Raw genomic sequence first — 17,162 nt, forward strand, 5'->3', positions numbered from 1 at the left:
AACTAGATCTGGGGTCTTCTATCTCATTCAATCGTTTGCTCAAGTACGAGTCTAACCATGTGAATATGTGATCTGAAGTCGAACATTGGAAGACACCGTCTGATTACCAGCCAATGATGTAAGTTATTAATAGATGCGAGAGAAATCACCGATAATGATAATGATTCTCAAGGTACTGCAGTACATTCTACATGGTGTGAATGGATGTTTTGACGATGAACACCATACAAAGTCTTTTGTTCGAAGGCCAATGATGTCAACCTATCACCGGAAGTGAAAAACCTGCCATTGATGTATGCAAGCCCCAAGGTACTGAAAGGGTGTTTCTAAGTCAACTTCTTGGATAATGTGCTAATGTCGACAAGAAGCAATTCACTGCAGGAGGGACTTGATGTATCCCACATCAACGACAAAAAATGAGTGTAATGATTTTTGGAGACGAAATGTGACTGACGACACAAGGTTCAGGAATGGCAGTCATTAAAATGAAGGTTTATGAGTATTGCAAAGGATGAATTTAACTGAGTGACTTCTCTTAAACATGTCGGCGACACTGAATCAATTAGCAGCATTGACCCAAAAACAGAGTAATGGATGGTATGATAGACCAAGGTATGATGATCATCAAGAAGATAAGCCAACCAAAATAGTCACAATGATGAAGTGAAAGTGTCATGTTCAAGAGCGACCTATTGCCATAAAGTAGTTTACCCCTTTTCCCATTTTCCCCAGTCATTGCTGACCAGTACCTCTTTATTTTTATCAAGCTTGAGGAGGATAACATATGCTTGTTGTATAATTCTACCCTTTAGGTGAATCCATCACTATGTGATGTTTTAACAAGTCTGGCGAAGGTGAAACTCGGTCTTTTCATGATGGACAAGTTTGTCGCTATTTGATGTTTTAACGAGTTTAACGATAATGATAACTCAGTCCTTCTCATGTTTAGAGAGTTTGAAAAGGCACAAAAGGAAAACTCCACAAGTTCTTTTTCGTAGATTTGTCTCTCAAGTCCGAAAAATCATAATATAATACGAGAGAGAACCTATTGACCATGTTCGATCAACGTATTCCTTTTTCGTAAGTAATCTATCTCAGTCCGGAAAAGGGTTAAACTTAGACTAAGTAGATGTCGTTTCCAATCCGTTAATGAGCTGAAAAGGACAAGCGCTCGTCAATCTTTTCATATTTCGAGAGTCTGAAAAGAGCTTAAAGAGAACTCTACTTTGAAGAATGTGTGGTGGATAGGATAGCAACTGGTTCCGGTGATGTTGGAACTTCTTAAAACATGTTGATTTATGTGAAGGGGTTGGCTAATAAGACCACTCATTGCAATTGTTCCTCAGAAATGGTAAAACAACCAAGTGAATGCGTATGATCGGCCAAGAAGATAGTGATGATGGCAGGAGAAAAACCAAGGCTCATCTGATGGAAGAGGCTGATAGAGTGGCAATCATGAGGGTTAAAATGGATATGGGTTCATTTTTACACAAGCTTGAACCGTCAGTAACTATGCTTGGATTCAGTTTCATGTTTACACAAGCTTGAAACGAAAAACTATGCTTGGATTCAATTTCATTTTTACACAAGCTTGAAATGAAAAACTATGTTTGAATTTAGTTTCATGCCCCCAGCATGATGACTCGAGACTAGGTGCATGCCCCCCAAGCTTCATTGCATTCACCTAAGTAGACTACTCATGGCTATGAGGTGGATGGAATGAAGGTTCATTTACGAGATCAAATGAAAGACTCAACTGGGATTTACGAGATCTAACTTTGTTCTAGGGGACCTTCTTTCATTTTTTAATGAGCTTGACATAAGACAAGGAACTCTGCTCAGATTCCTTGTTTCATTTTTAACGAGCTTGACACAAGACAATGAACTATGCTCTGGGACCTGTTTCATTTTTTAACGAGGTTGACACATTAAAAGAACTATCCTCATATTCATTGTTTCATTTCTTAACGAGCTTGACACAAGATAAGGAACTATGCTCATATTCCTTGTTTCATTTTTTAACGAGGTTGATACAAGACAAGGAACTATCCTCATATTCCTTGTTTCATTTTTTAACGAGGTTAACACAAGACAAGGAATTGTCCTCATATTCCTTGTTTCATTTTTTAATGAGCTTGACACAAGACAAGGAACTATGCTCATATTCCTTGTTTCACATTTTAATGAGGTTCACACAAGACAAGGAACTATCCTCATATTCCTTGTTTCATTTTTTTAATGAGGTTGACACAATACAAGGAACTGTCCTCATATTCCTTGTTTCATTTTTTAACGAGCTTGACACAAGACAAGGAACTATGCTCATATTCCTTGTTTCATTTTTTAACGAGGTTGACACAAGACAAGGAACTATCCTCATATTTCTTGTTTCATTTTTTAACGTGGTTGACACAAGACAAGGAACTGTCCTCATAACCTTGATCACGACTCATAAGAGGTCATGACTTCCAAGAGGTTCTCATCAGATGGGAGAACAATGCTCTGGAAGGGATACGTAGCAAGGAATTCATTTGAGAGATTTGGTTCCATTGCCCCCAATACACAATGTACAACATCACAGAATTGATCGTCAGTTGATGTAGGCATGGAATGGGTTACCACGTAATTAACCCGTGGTGGGGAAGATACCATTGGGACAAAAGTACCATTTAGGGAAGATGGTTGACTAGAAGCCATAATTGGATTGGGAAATGAAAGCTGGTCAACGGTGACAATTCTGCCTTCATGCGGGAAATACATCACTCGAAAGAGTGTTGAAACAATAGCTCCCATGTCATAAACATGGTCATGCCCAAGAATTAAATTGTAATCTAAAGGGCCTAGGACTACCATCAAATTGAGATAAAAAAAATTTCCTCCCAAAGTAATAGGTAATTGAAGAAGGATCCCTAATGGTTGACCGATTCCTCTGTTAAAATCCAACATATTTTGGTTAACAAGCACAAGTGGTGGCGAACCGAGCACTTGTCAAGAAGTGGAGGAAAGGATACTCACAGATGCACCTTCATTTATAATAGTGCCAGGTACAATCATATTACAAACCTGTACTATGATTTGGAAAGGCACATAAGAAGGAAGACGACATCCTACCAGTCGATTCCAATCAAAGGAAGTGACCAGACTACTTGGAGGGGGTACCGTAAGAATAGGAGAATTACCCCCTTGAGTTATGAGAGTGGGAGGATTTTCCTCCTGTTTTTATGGAATATGAGGGTTGCCTCCAAGCTCATTGGAATCTGAAGAAATGAAAATAACCTGAGTGGTATCATACTCATTCTCTACAGGAAAGGTACGATTAACTGAAGGTGAAATCGGGTCAACTTTTACTCGACCTGTGATGGGTCGGGTATAGACTCATGGGATTCACATTCAGAGAGAGTGGGTTTGACCGACGGTTGATTTTGGTCAGTCACTTTATCAACTAGTGAAGGATTAAGGAAGCGTTTCCTATAACCAGATGGAAGTCGCTACTGAGAAGCAAGACGGTTATCCAACACTTTCTTAGCTCTGTCCAGATAGGGACAAAGGTGAATGGAGTGATTCCCTTCACATAACCTACAGGGAAACTTAACTTTACCCTTCTTTCCATGAACTTTACTACCACTAATTAATGGTGTGTCACCAGCATGATCTCTAGAAGTTAATGACACAGGACGATGTGAACAAGAAGACCATTCTTCTAATATCTGAGGAATACCAGGAAAATTTCGAAGAAGATGGTCTCCCATACAAATTTTACAAGGATATCGAAGTTTGTGAGTCTTATCAACTGGTTTCTCATCAGAAGTTGCATTCAAAGCAATGGTTTCTTGGTTGGCCCCTTGCTGAATTTGCTTCTTATTCTTCTTCTTCTTTCCTTTCTTCTTCTTCTTAGCCACCTGGTTACTAGTACCAATACTTTCACCAAGCGAAGAGGAAGAAGGGGAGGAAGAAACAACCGAGGAAGAAGGCAAAGGGTCAGCTTTAGGATCAATTGGAGGTTGATTTTGTCCAGTTGGAGGTGTACTCGATTGCAAAGAAATCACGACATTTTGAACCAAGGAGTGTTATAGAAATTTTTGGGCACTGCAACCCCAATCAAACATGTCCATAAACCAAGGACTCCTAAGTCCCTAAAAGTGTTGGTCCATCCCCTAAAAGAACAAGGTCAACTGATTACATCATCTCCCAGAAGTTCTCCATGAAAAACTACACAGAACTGGTCAAAACTGGACCATCTCACCTGCTCCATGGTCAAAGTGCACTGCATCCCACCTAAATGCACACGGGAGGTGTGATGCATACTGAAAAGCCCTTCTATGGGGTGTGATGGGCAAGAGTGGATAAATGGAAGAGTCAATTTGCGAGGTGGAGGATCATGGAATTTTCCAGAAACTTCTCCTGTGACACTTGCCTCTCTGCATTCGCCCAGGGATGAGTAACAGATCATCAACCTCAAAGTGGAATCAAGAACTATCAGAGAGAGGAGACTAATCAAATCCTAGAAGCTGACTCACCTCCCTGCAATCATCTATATATGGATCCCTCATCCCAGAGATCCAGAAAGGTTGGAATTTTGTATCTTGTAAGGAAGTGCTGCTGGTTTCTTGGTGTGACATCATAGTGTTGGGTGATCTAATCTTTTCATGAGGTGAAGAAGGGCTTTCTTGCTGAGAGGATGACGCTGGGTCAGAACAATTGGTTGTAATCCTCTTTGCTATTCTTGATATTAATAAATCTATTCAAGTTTTCCTCCACATTCTTGTATGATTGATGATATATGCATTTGTGTGGTCAATATATATCTGGTCCTATATTGTTTGTGATAGTAGATCTTTGTTCTTGGATAGTGTTATGTTGCTTTGATTCCACAGGTGCTCTTTGAAGCTGGGTAGACGAGGAAGCGAGTGGCAAAAGATCTATCAGAAGGGAGAGGAATCAAGCAAGGAACCAAGCGCAAGACAGAGGTTGGTCTCCTTTGTTCCCCTCTTATCTACTTCTCATAAAGGAAAATGAAAATAGTTTTAGTTTGTTTGTTTCTAAGATAGCTACCAGTCTTAGTGGGACTAGCAGCTCTGCATGGACACTAGATTTCCCGATAAAAAAATGGCGACTCCACTGCGGAGTGAATAGATAGTTTGTTTGTCTATATTTGTTTGCTTTATAAACTTACAAACGGAGCCTGAAGTCAAGCCAGCTAGCCTTCGAACTGCATTTTCTATGCAAGTGCAAAGTAGATCAATGCTGCTTCAGTCTATCTCCGGTTTTTGTTTATGAACTGAACAATCGATTTACAAACTCTCTAATTTCCCTTGTGGTGGCTCTAGTAACCTCCTTAGATCTACCCTTGTGATTTATTTACTGATTATCACTTGCTCGGCCTAAATCCCTGAACTGTGCTGCAATCTGTGATCAAGAACTGGATCAAAAGTCTCGCACTGTACCATCGTACCCTCTCTCCAAGGATATCAGTATGCATCACACTTCCCATGTGTTGTAGGTGGGATGCATACTAGAATCCCTGTGTAATAGGTGCGCTAGTCAGAGAAGGCTAATTTTGCCTCCAGACTTTGGTTTTTCTTCACTCTTTTTGCTCTATTCAGGAGTTTTGTTGTCTGTAGTCAGTATACCTCTGTGGAAACCCCCTTCCTTGCCATTATTCCGCCTCCATTTTGCAAAGAACTGTAAATGTTTTTATGTATTGTGAGCCATTTTCAGTTCTCTTTTACAAAGAAGTAGCGTAATTGAACTGTCGTTTCTTTATTTGGAAGTGTCGCAAGTGTTGTTTTCAGTCATAGAAGAGAATCTAATTGTTCTTGATAGTCGATTACACTATTACTCTTGTACTTGATTTGAATTAGTAGTTTTTCAAGTGTCGAAAGCAAGTTTTCCATTCCAAATCGCAAAGTTTCATCATCGTCTTCATTTTGTCTTGAAAAGAAGATTGTTAGTAATGTCGCTTTGAAAAATAATTCAAATTTGCGCTTAGCTTTCTTTTTATCATTCACACATTAAGAAGGCTGAAAACAAATACATGCATGTGCATTTGCATTTAGACTGTTTGTTGGTTTGATTTAGGACAGTGCATATAGTGTGTGCTCTCTGCTCTATGTTGAAAGAATATCATCTCTCTTTCTTTAGTAGCTAGGATTTTCATTGCAAAAAGAAGATTAAACAATTGTTTATCATCTTAGATTGCATTTTAGGAATTGTATATCTACATCACGCGGCGAACCTGAAAGGAAAATTTCTTAAAAAAGATCAACTGTAAAATAAATTTAATGAATCTAAAAATGCTTTGGAACCTATCACACAACATTTAGAAGACTAGGCTAGAGACGTATTCCAGCGTCGTAAAGCCTGGTAATTGTTGTTTTCGTTGCTGGTTGGGTGATTCCTCCACTTTGAGACGACAAGTGCCAGTATGGACTTGTGCTCCCACATACTGTCGAGTATATATTGGGAGACCACAATAGGCTATATCCTTTATCCATAGGAAGCCATGTTTGCCACCCTATCGATCGCAATGCACTGAACACAGCATTCGGGAAGATTGACTGTCGTACCGTAAAAAGTATTCTGCAGTTTTGTGATTGGTTTGGTAATCCCTCTGTCTAGATTTCCAGAGTAGTCTCTTTCGTTCCTTTTCAGACTCCTTAAAGGAAAAGGTCCATCTAAGCACTTGTCACTTCAAGCTCATTAAAAATCAAAGGCGACTAGAGTCATCTTTTGTTTTTCCTCGACTCTTAAAAATTGAAAAAACAAGTTGTGTCAAAGCGTCTAAAATTTATTTTAATCGGAATAAACATCACCTTTCCTACGTTGGTCTTAGGTTGAGAAAAATGGAGTCCACCAACCAAGGATTTCCCCTTGGAGGAAATCCTAGTCCTTTCTCCTCTTGGGGAGATGTTGGTGCACCCCATATGGCCACATTGTCGCTTCCAGGATTGACAATCGACCTGCCCGTATGGCTCTTCTTGACCTCTATCATTCAGAACACCGTGATTCCTGAGCAATCAAGTAAGCAACTAGACGATACCAAAGCTACCCCCCAACCTTCTACTTCGTCCGATTCTCCCTCTCCTCCTTCCTCTTCACTTGATGAAGCTGGTAAAGCCAAAAATCAAGTAACTAAGAAGGAGAAGAAGGGGAAGGAGAAGAAAGAGAAGAAGAAGAAGGAGCCAAAGGCGAAAAGGGGCAACCAGGCATCATCTAGTGAAAATCCACACACTGCACTGTCAAAGCCTAAATCTCCATGTGTCATTTGCAAAGGAGATCACTATCATTGAGATTGTCCCTGCATCCCTCGGATCTTAAGGGATTGGTCTCCTCGTTTGCACAATCCGGTGTCAACAACCTCTGATGATCATGTTGAAAGTACACTGTCAACTAGTGAAAGTGAAACATCGGGACAGAAAAGGAAAAGTAAATTCCCTTGTAAACTGTGTGAAGGCGATCACGCTGTCCACCATTGTCCCTTCTTAGATGAGGCTAAAAGAATTTTGGACGACCATCCAGTTTCACCGTTACAGCTTCCTCTTGGATATGAGAAACTCTTGCCAAGTCCATCACTAGTTGAAAATCCGACAAACACGCCACTGTGGTCGGTCGAAGCATCTATCATTGAAGATAAACCATCTGAATTCACACCAGACGAAAGTCAAAAGGTTGAGGTGGCAGTTGACCTAGTCTTGCCTTCAGAAGGTCCATCTTCATATGATACAGCCACCGAAGAGAACACGAATGACACCGTTCAAATTCTCTTCGTAAACACAGAATCCAATGAACATGGGGGCAGTCTACCCATTCCTTTATCGTAGGAAGGAATTTCGTCAGAGTCATATCCGGCCATCTATTCGGTCCCACCTCCAAGCAACCTAGTTGTTTCCTTCGATTGGAATCTACTAGGTAGACCCCTTTTACCAGCTAATGTACCATTTCGAATCATTGCACAAATATACAGAATGGTCATGGCCGGTACCATCATAGATGAAGGGGCTTCTGTGAGTATCCTTTCCTCAACTGCTTGGAAAGAGCTTGGTTCGCCATCGCTTTTGCCTGAGATGAGAAATCTAATGGGCTTTGAAAAAAGGAACTAGTCGACCGTTAGGGATCCTTCCCAATGTGCCGATAACATTGAGAAGGAAAATCGTTCACATGAACGTAATGGTAGTCCAAGTACCCCTAGATTATAATCTACTCCTTGGACGCGACTATATTTATTGCATGGGAGCCATTGTCTCCTCGCTCTTTAGAGTAATGTGTTTTCCGCATGAAGGAAGAGTGGTCAAGCTTGTAGACCAGCTTTCATTTCCCGGCTCACACATAGAAAATAGTCAAATACCATCCCTGAATGGTATTTTCATGCAAGGAATGTCTCATCAATCCCCAGTCCATCCACCTGATGAGCACGAGTGATTCGAGAGGACATGACTGAAACCCAGGGGGCATGCGTCTGTTTCGGCAGGAAAACCTTGGGCATAGGGTAGGTTTCTGCGAAGGATATATGACTGGTTTATGAGATTAGACTGGAATAAGATTCCTTCGTCAAAGTTATGTGAGTGGAGGCAAGTTGCGCCACTCACTTTTGTCTATTTCAGTAGACATCGCCGAGGAAGTTTTTTTTTTGCAGTGCGGATGGAACAATCTTTGGTAACCTGGAAATTTTTCGCTATACCTGGGGGCATGCAAACCTTTTGGCATGCAAGTGAAGAGTGACCATTTATTTTTTTAAATTTGTAGGTCCTCTAACCCTTTAAACTCGTAGGATTGGTCATTTCCTAACTTGCATAAAGAAAGGATGCGGGGCAAAGCTTTGTAAGGTGCAAGCTCCATAAAAAATGGCATCTTAGATGAGACATCCTTATTATACGACTGGATCGAGCAGTTTTCATGTGGAGTTCAAGCTCATTAAAAATTAAACATAAGTAGTGAGCAAATGTTTCCCCTAGAGTTTAAGCTCATTCATTAAAAATGAACCAATTTCCGGTAAATAACCATCGTGAATGCACTATCATTAGCCTTTGAAGCCTTGGTCGTGTTCTCATCATCACCTCCACTCTATATTGGCCGATCATTCACCTCCATTTGATTGTTTACCCTTTTTGAGGAACAGATGTGAAGAGTGATCTTGTTAGCCATCCTTGTGACACTGCCGTGATTGGAAAATTCCAAACCTTACCTGGAATTAGCTGCTACCCGAATTTATCACTCGTTCCTTGAAAAACGAGTCTCCTTTAAGCTCTTTTCATCTAACTCATAAAATATGAAAATATTGCCGAGAAATTGGCCTCTCCAGCTCGTTAAAGTGACCGTAAGTGCTATCCCTCCTTTAGATTTTAATCTTTTTGGACCTGAGGGATTATTACACAAAATGATCGAGCGCTTGTTTTGTTCGGCTCGTTAAAATTACCAAAAATTCATCCCTTTTGTATTATTTTATACTTTTTCGGACTTAAGGGATTATATGACGAAAAAGGATTGTTGGAGTTTTCTTTACGTCCCTTTCAGACTCTCTAAAATTGAAAAGGACCGAGTTATCTTTGTCGTTAAACTCGTTAAAACCGAATAGCGACAAACTTGTCCATATAGACAAGAATGAGTTTCACTATCGCTAGGCTCGTTAAAACATAGTGATGGGTTTGCCCGAAGGGAAAATTATAGAACAAGCATATGTTATCCTCCTCAAGCTTGATAAAAATAAAGAGGTACTAGTCAGCAATGACTGGGGGAAAATTGGGAAGAAAACTTGAAGAAACTTTATTGGTAGCAAGTAGCTCTTGAACATGACACTTTCACTCTGCATCCGAGTCAGGTTGGGTTTTTCCGTTCACCGGTCATATCACCATTGGTCCATCACACCATCCACATTTTGGGTTAATGCTACCAATCCATCATGTCAGTGTCGCCGATAGTTCAAGAGAAGTCGCTCAGAGAATTCACCTGTGTCTCATCCACTGCAATACATTTATGCTCCATTCTTTCATGACCGCCACCTTGAACCTTATATCATCAGATCGTTTTCACCTCCATTAAAATCATTTGTTCCGTTCCGTGTCATAGATGTGGGATTCATTAAGGCCGTCCTATGACGGATCGCTTCTTTTTGACATCAGCTCATTATCCAGGAAGTCGATCTAGGAACAACCCTTTCAGTACTTTGAAGCTTGCATGCCTCAATGGAAAGTTTCTCACTTCCGGTGATAGGTTTACATCAATGGCCTTCGACCGAAAGATTTTGCATGGTGTTCGACACCAAGTCCCTTTTTCACACCACGTGATTGTACTGTCATACCTTGAGGGTCATCATCATTATCGGTGATTCCTCTCGCGCTTGTTAACAGCTTACATCATTGGCTGGTAATCAGGCGATGTCTTTCCATGTTTGACTCCAGAACATCTCTCACATGGATCAACTTGTACTTTGAGTGAAGATTGAATGAGATTGAAGACCCCAGATCTAGTTTCATCCATCCGGGCTGCGATATATATTCAGGAAAATAAAGACATCAAATGTACATCATTGCTGCACAAATAATCATCCAATCTAAGGGATGATGGCTCTACCAGAATCAGCAGTCTGCACTCAGATGATTGTCTGTATTATGTACATGAAAATGAATTTATAAAGCTAAGCATGGGAATGCCCGCCTTAACTAGATCGTGAAAATATTATGAAGATAATTTATTGTATTGTATCTTATTACAGGTTGCCTTCCAGCTCGAAAAAACTTCGGATCCTCATGATAAAGCATTTCACCCGACATCAAAAGATTAACGACCTCACGCTTTAGGGTGCAACTGTTATATACATTTTTGGGCACTGCAACCCCAATTAAACATGTCCATAAACCAAGGACTCCTAAGTGCCTAAAAGCGTTGTTCCATCCCATAAAAGAACAAGGTCAGCTGATTACATCATCTCCCAGAAGTTCTCCATGAAAAACTACTCAGAATTGGTCAAAACTAGACCATCTCACATGCTCCATGGTCAAAGTGCGCTGCATCCCACCTAAATGCACACGGGAGGTGTGATGCATACTGAAAATCCCTTCTATGGAGTGCGATGGGTGAGAGTGGACAAATGGTAAAGTAAATTTGCGAGGTGGAGGATCATGGAATCTTCCAGAAACTTCTCCTGTGACACTTGCCTCTCTGCATTTGCCCAGGAATGAGTAAGAGATCATCAACCTCGAAGTGGAATCAAGAACTATCAGAGAGAGGACACAAATCAAATCCCAGAAGCTGACTCACCTCCCTGCAATCATCTATATATGGATCCCTCATCCCAGAGATCCAAAAAGGCTGGAATTTTGTATCTTGTAAGGAAGTGCTGCTGGTTTCTTGGTGTGACATCATAGTGTTGGGTGATCTAAGATTTTCATGAGGTGAAGAAGGGCTTTCTTTCTGAGAGGATGACGCTGGGTCAGAACAATTGGTTGTAATCCTCTTTGTTGTTCTTGATATTAATAAAGCTATTCAAGTTTTCCTCCACATTCTTGTATGATTGATGATATATGCATTTGTGTGGTCAATATATATCTGGTCCTATATTGTTTGTGATAGTAGATCTCTGTTCTTAGATAGTGTTACACTACTTTGATTCCACAGGTGCTCTTTGAAGTTGGGTAGATGAGGAAGCGAGTGGCAAAAGATATATCAAAAGGGAGAGGAATCAAGCAAGGAACCAAGCGCAAGACAGAGGTTGGTCTCCTTTGTTCCCCTCTTATCTACTTCTCATAAAGGAAAACGAAAGTAGTTTTAGTTTGTTTGTTTCTAAGATAGCTACCAGTCTTAGTGGGACTAGCAGCTCTGCATGGACACTAGATTTCCCGATAACAAGGAGGTTGAAAACAACCATAGTGGCAAGCTAATGGTGAATCCCAGAAGGGAAAATGTAGCATATAAGGAGCACCAATATTTCTGAAGGGAGGAAAAGGACTAGGATTCCCATCAAAAGAAATTCCTTGATCGGTGGACTTCGGTGTTATTGCCATATGTCTCAATCTAATATCAACTAAGGAGTGAGGATGGAGGATGTTATTCGTGGTTAATTAATTTTATTTTAATCAAAATAACATAACAACACAAAATAGGGATAATCTAGGCAAAAGGATTACCAAGCAACTGTGAACTACAGAATACCTCCCGGTGAACCGAGAAGTACGGGCAGGCAATCTCCCCGAATGTTGTGTTCGGTGTATCACAGTGTACAACGTAGCCGACTTGGCTACCTAAGGATGGATAGCGACCTAATGTAGTCCTCCCATATATACTCAAAAGTACATAGAGGCCCAATCCGTGTTATCACTGTCTAATGCGAAACCGCACAGTGAGAGGATTCTTTATACTTTACGTATTGTAACACCACGCTATATACCCAAAGGTACGTGGACTAGCTATGATAAACTCACGTATGTGGAATGAGGTATCACACTCGGAATGTATCACAGACAAGTTAGCAATGACTTTTATGTTTTACGATGCCAGAACATGTCTCTAGCCTAGAACCTCTAAATGTTATGTGTTAAGTTACAATTCTCCATTAGGTTAATTGAGGTTAATTTTAAGTTGATCTTGATTAAGAAATTGCCTTTCAAGGTTCACCACGTGATGTATTTGAAATTCCTAGAATGAAACTAATATGATAAGCATCCTTTTCATTCAATTTTAACAATGAAAACCTTAGCTAGTAGGGATAGATCAATTAGATTCTTTTAATCAAAGAAAAAAGAGCACATCTAATGCAATTTCCCTAAACTATTCCTATCAACACACTCAAAATTTTTCAATGCACAATGCAATTTTTTCTTTTCACTTCCCTTAATGTTGAGATGAACAAAAGGAAACTAATGCACATACAATTAATCAATCCTTTTGCAAGAACAAAGACTTTACGACAGTTCCTTTTCGAAAGAAAGGAAGACTTTTATGACACTTTCTTTTGAACAAAGATTAATTGACTATAAACTAACTTTGACAATGAATTGATAGTGATAAAGAAATCATTTAAGAAACACTAAACAATCAAGGCCAAAGTAGGGCTAGGAGAGGAAACACAAATTGATTTCAGAAGTACAACAATCATTGATCTTTTAGCAAGCAAAAATAGAAGGAAATTTGGGAAAAATCAAGTCAATGGTGGGATTTTTTACCTGAGGATCAACACAGCGCTGAATGGGAGACGATGTGCTTTAGAGCACTGTCCTCAAGCCAAGGGTGCTTTGCAGTGCTCTATGTCCTGACCAAGCCTGCGCTGGTGCCATAGAGGCCATTCTAGGGGCTTTCAAGCACATTTTTTACCAAAAAACACTTCAAAAAGGCTGAAACAAGATCAATGGAAGCAAGTAAAGTCTACTAGGGTGTACTAGGATGAAGGTAAACTACCCGAAACAATGATTGTTCCCTAGTAGAGTCACCAATTTGTTATGTGGAATTTTTCATCTATGGATAAATACAATTTCCTTAGGTGGGTAGCTACACCTAGAACAACATATTTAAAGCGTTTATCCTTTCTCTATAGAAGATAAATAAGACAAGGGACCTACTTGTTATCTTTCTCTTTCCCTTTGTCTCCTTTGTATGGTTCCTCTCGCTCCTTCTCGAACTTAACCCACTCAACAAGTACCTGTGATCATAAATAGAGGACAAAAACCAATCAAAGCAAGAGATCTATCTACTATAAGCAATTGGAATCGAAAGAATTTACACATATAATCATCATACATAAAGACAAGAATATGGTAAAAGGTGTAAACAACCTTATTAAGTAGAAGGAAGAGTTACAACCATGAAGTCCGATCCAATGTCACTTCTCTAGCTTGAGTTCCAACCAACATCACATCAAAAGCACAACACTTCGATAACATAACAATACTTTCTTACAATCTCAAACCTCACATCAACAATATCTCCTTAGAAATTCTCAAAATCCAGCCCTTGATAACTTAGATCAGTGCTCAATTTATAGGAAAATGGTGGTGGTTTGGTCATAAATGAGGGCATTGAATGGCCTTCCAAACTTAGAGTTAGTTTCCATGGAGGAAGGGATGAGAGGATAGGAGGTTACTTAACTCATTCCCTATCCAATTTCGAGCTCATAGGAGATGATAAGTGTGGGAATCTTCTTGAATGCTACAGAAGATAAGAATATTCCTAGAATCCTATGAGGATTTCGCTCAATCTCGCCCAGCGCAGGTCAAAGTGGGCCTAAGTGCACTGAAATGCACCCTTACATGGGCCTACCTGCACTGAAGTGCATTTACCCCTAACCAAGGCTGCCCTGGTCCCTCAAGGAGGCATTTCTAGAGGGCTTCAGGCCAGGAAACTCTCAGGGAAGGAGGCATTCAAAGTGATGACTTATCTAGGGCATGTAGCAACTGAATTAGGGTTTAATGAGCCCTAAAGGTACTGATCTGAACGATGGGAGTGATTTTCCCAAATAGACCTGTAACAAAGTGCTTCGTCAATGTTCTCTATGGAATCCAAATCTTGAAAAATGCCTCGGATACACTCACCATATGATTTGTGTGATATTTTTATTTCAGTTTCCATTTCCTTTGTTTCATTTCATCACCCTGAACTTAACTTTACTAGTATTCTCTTCTAAGGCTATTTTGGTGGATAACGATGGTCTTCAGTATTTGTCTCTTTGTTAAAATTTTCTCTTATACTTTGATGCAATTCTTTTCTGTCGCAGTTAAGGCCTTCTACTTGATACTTTCTTCCATATTTCTATTATCTTGCAAACTTCCCATAGAGGTTGGCATATATTTTCCTCCTGCTCTTTTATTTTTCATCCATTTTTTCACCAAACTTTGCACCATATGCTTTCCAATGGTGTGTGCAAAACTTCTACTTCCATTTTTCTCACATTATAAATCCTCAATTTTGATTTTGTCCCATGATTGAAATCCCCTAGAAAACCACACTCTATCATATTTTTCATCAAATTTTGTTGTTGGAACTCCCTACTAATAGTTACCTTTCTCCATTTCCCCTTTCTAAAATCCCACTTTGTAGTCCATTCATGATCTTGAAACTTTCAAAAACCCTGCCTTCTACCTCAAACCACTATAAATTATGCAACAAGCAATGAGTCACAAACAACGAATCAACATATTTCTCCAAAATTTTCCCTTGCAAAACTCATCTTTCTATTCCATCTTGATTTTGAAACCCTTCAATAGCTCAGCCCTTGTCTCTAGCGACACCCATACAAACATCAAAATTCCTACTTCCATATTTTTTCCTACTTGTAAGCCCTACTTTTGTTCTCTTCCCTCTGAAATCATTTCAAAAACTTACTTTTGTATCTAGTCCTAGCCTCAAACCATTCCCAAAACCTTTCCACTATTGCAATCATGATTGTTGTTAGAAAAAAAACCCACATGCATTAATATCTACTACAATTTCCATAGTTAGGATCCACAAGAGGTAGTTAGTCCATGTCACGAAACACATGAGTGGTGAACCCATTGTCCAAAAATCTCCCCCCAAGTACGAGCCAGGTGAGTTTCAAACTTGAGACCTGTCACTCTAATACCTGTTGAAAATGCAATAAGATGATGGAGCTTAGTGAAAAGAAGTCGCCTTCACTAAGTGGGCCCGCAGGCTATTTTTGGCGCAAATTTTTAGACTATGTCTATTTTTAGACATATGGATCATGGTCTATGAGTTGTAGGATGCTATTTGTCGATGATTGGTCATGTCGGTAAAAATATATGGACTTCTATTTTTAGACATATGGGCGGAGTCTATTTTTAGACTGCCAGGCTAAAAATAGAACAGTGGAATATTATTAGCTCTTAATAATATTTGGACTATAAACATTATCTTATCCTCTTGGAGCACTTTAGTTCGAGCTACAGATGTGCCACTGCAGATGTCAGAAGGAAATACGCTTTTCTTATGGGTCATTTGAGCTATTGCATGATGGACTTCAGTTAGAACTCATGTGGTTGAGTTTGGTGGAGTTGATTGAGGAGTTGATGGAGTTGTGTTCAGTTTGACTTGGTTGAACTAGTTGTATTTAGTTTAACTGCAAATACACTAGTGATGAGTGATGTGAATTACTTGTTAATTAATTCATTAATTATTAACTCATAAAGCAACTAAATAATACATTAGTTAACTCAGTGCATGGACAGTTCAGTGGAGACAGGTGTTAGAGGTGGAGATTGCTATTAGTTGTGACTATAGTTATGCATGAGATTTGCACAATCAATGGATTGAGTATTGCCAATGAGGATTGTGTGGTTCAGCCAAGGGAAATACAAGTTTGGATCAGACATTCTCATCTATTCTCATGCAGGATTGCGTAGTAGAGGCAGGTAAGCAGCAGAGGAGATTTGAACCTGTGATTGATTCAGATCTGAGCTAGTTTGTGTGTAACAGGTGGAGATAGTACTGAGTACTTGCAAGGAGTATTTTACTATGTATTGTTACATGTTCTCAATCAATATAATATACAGATAGTTGAGGGTTTTCAGGTGTATGCTTTCCCCGTGATATACTGTGTTGATATGTGTGATTGATGCTTCAATGTGTGCATGCGATTGTTTCTGAATACTACAAATTGATGATCAATAGTAGAGGAGGCTATGTATTATGCATGCATTCCGCAATAGTGTATAATCAGGATAATCTCTGTGAATAAGTGTCATATTATTCAAAATTTCTACATGGTATCAGAGCCAGGTTGATCATCAGATCTATTATTCAGAAAGCGTTTACATTTTATTTCTTTAGGCAGAGTCTGTAATCGGGCCAGGTAGCCTCTGGATTCATCCTTCTTTTGGAAGGTGAGATATCCGGTAAAAGCCCATACAGTCAATCTCTGTATGAGAAATACTTTGTTCTCACAAATTTTAGATCAGAAGCGGTTGATTTTTGAGCTGGTGGAATTCGAATTTGCAGTAGTGTTTTCTTGGCGTCAAAGTTGAAATGTCTTTCAACGGATTGCGATTGGAGTATGCTCTTGAGGGCAGCTCGAATTATATTGCATGGAAAGACAGGATGGAGGCGGTGTGTTGAAAAGTGTGCAACAAGAAATGCTTGTTGAGAATGCAACAAGATGATGGAGCTTAGTGGAAAGGAGTCACCTTCACTAAGTGGGCCCGTAGGCAAATTATGGCGCAAATTCTATTTTTGGATCACAACAG

The sequence above is a fragment of the Pinus tabuliformis genome, chromosome 5_1 (assembly GCF_031772625.1).
Source record: "Pinus tabuliformis cultivar Carrire ecotype Pingquan chromosome 5_1, CPIR1, whole genome shotgun sequence".
In the NCBI taxonomy this organism is placed as follows: Eukaryota; Viridiplantae; Streptophyta; class Pinopsida; order Pinales; family Pinaceae; genus Pinus; species Pinus tabuliformis.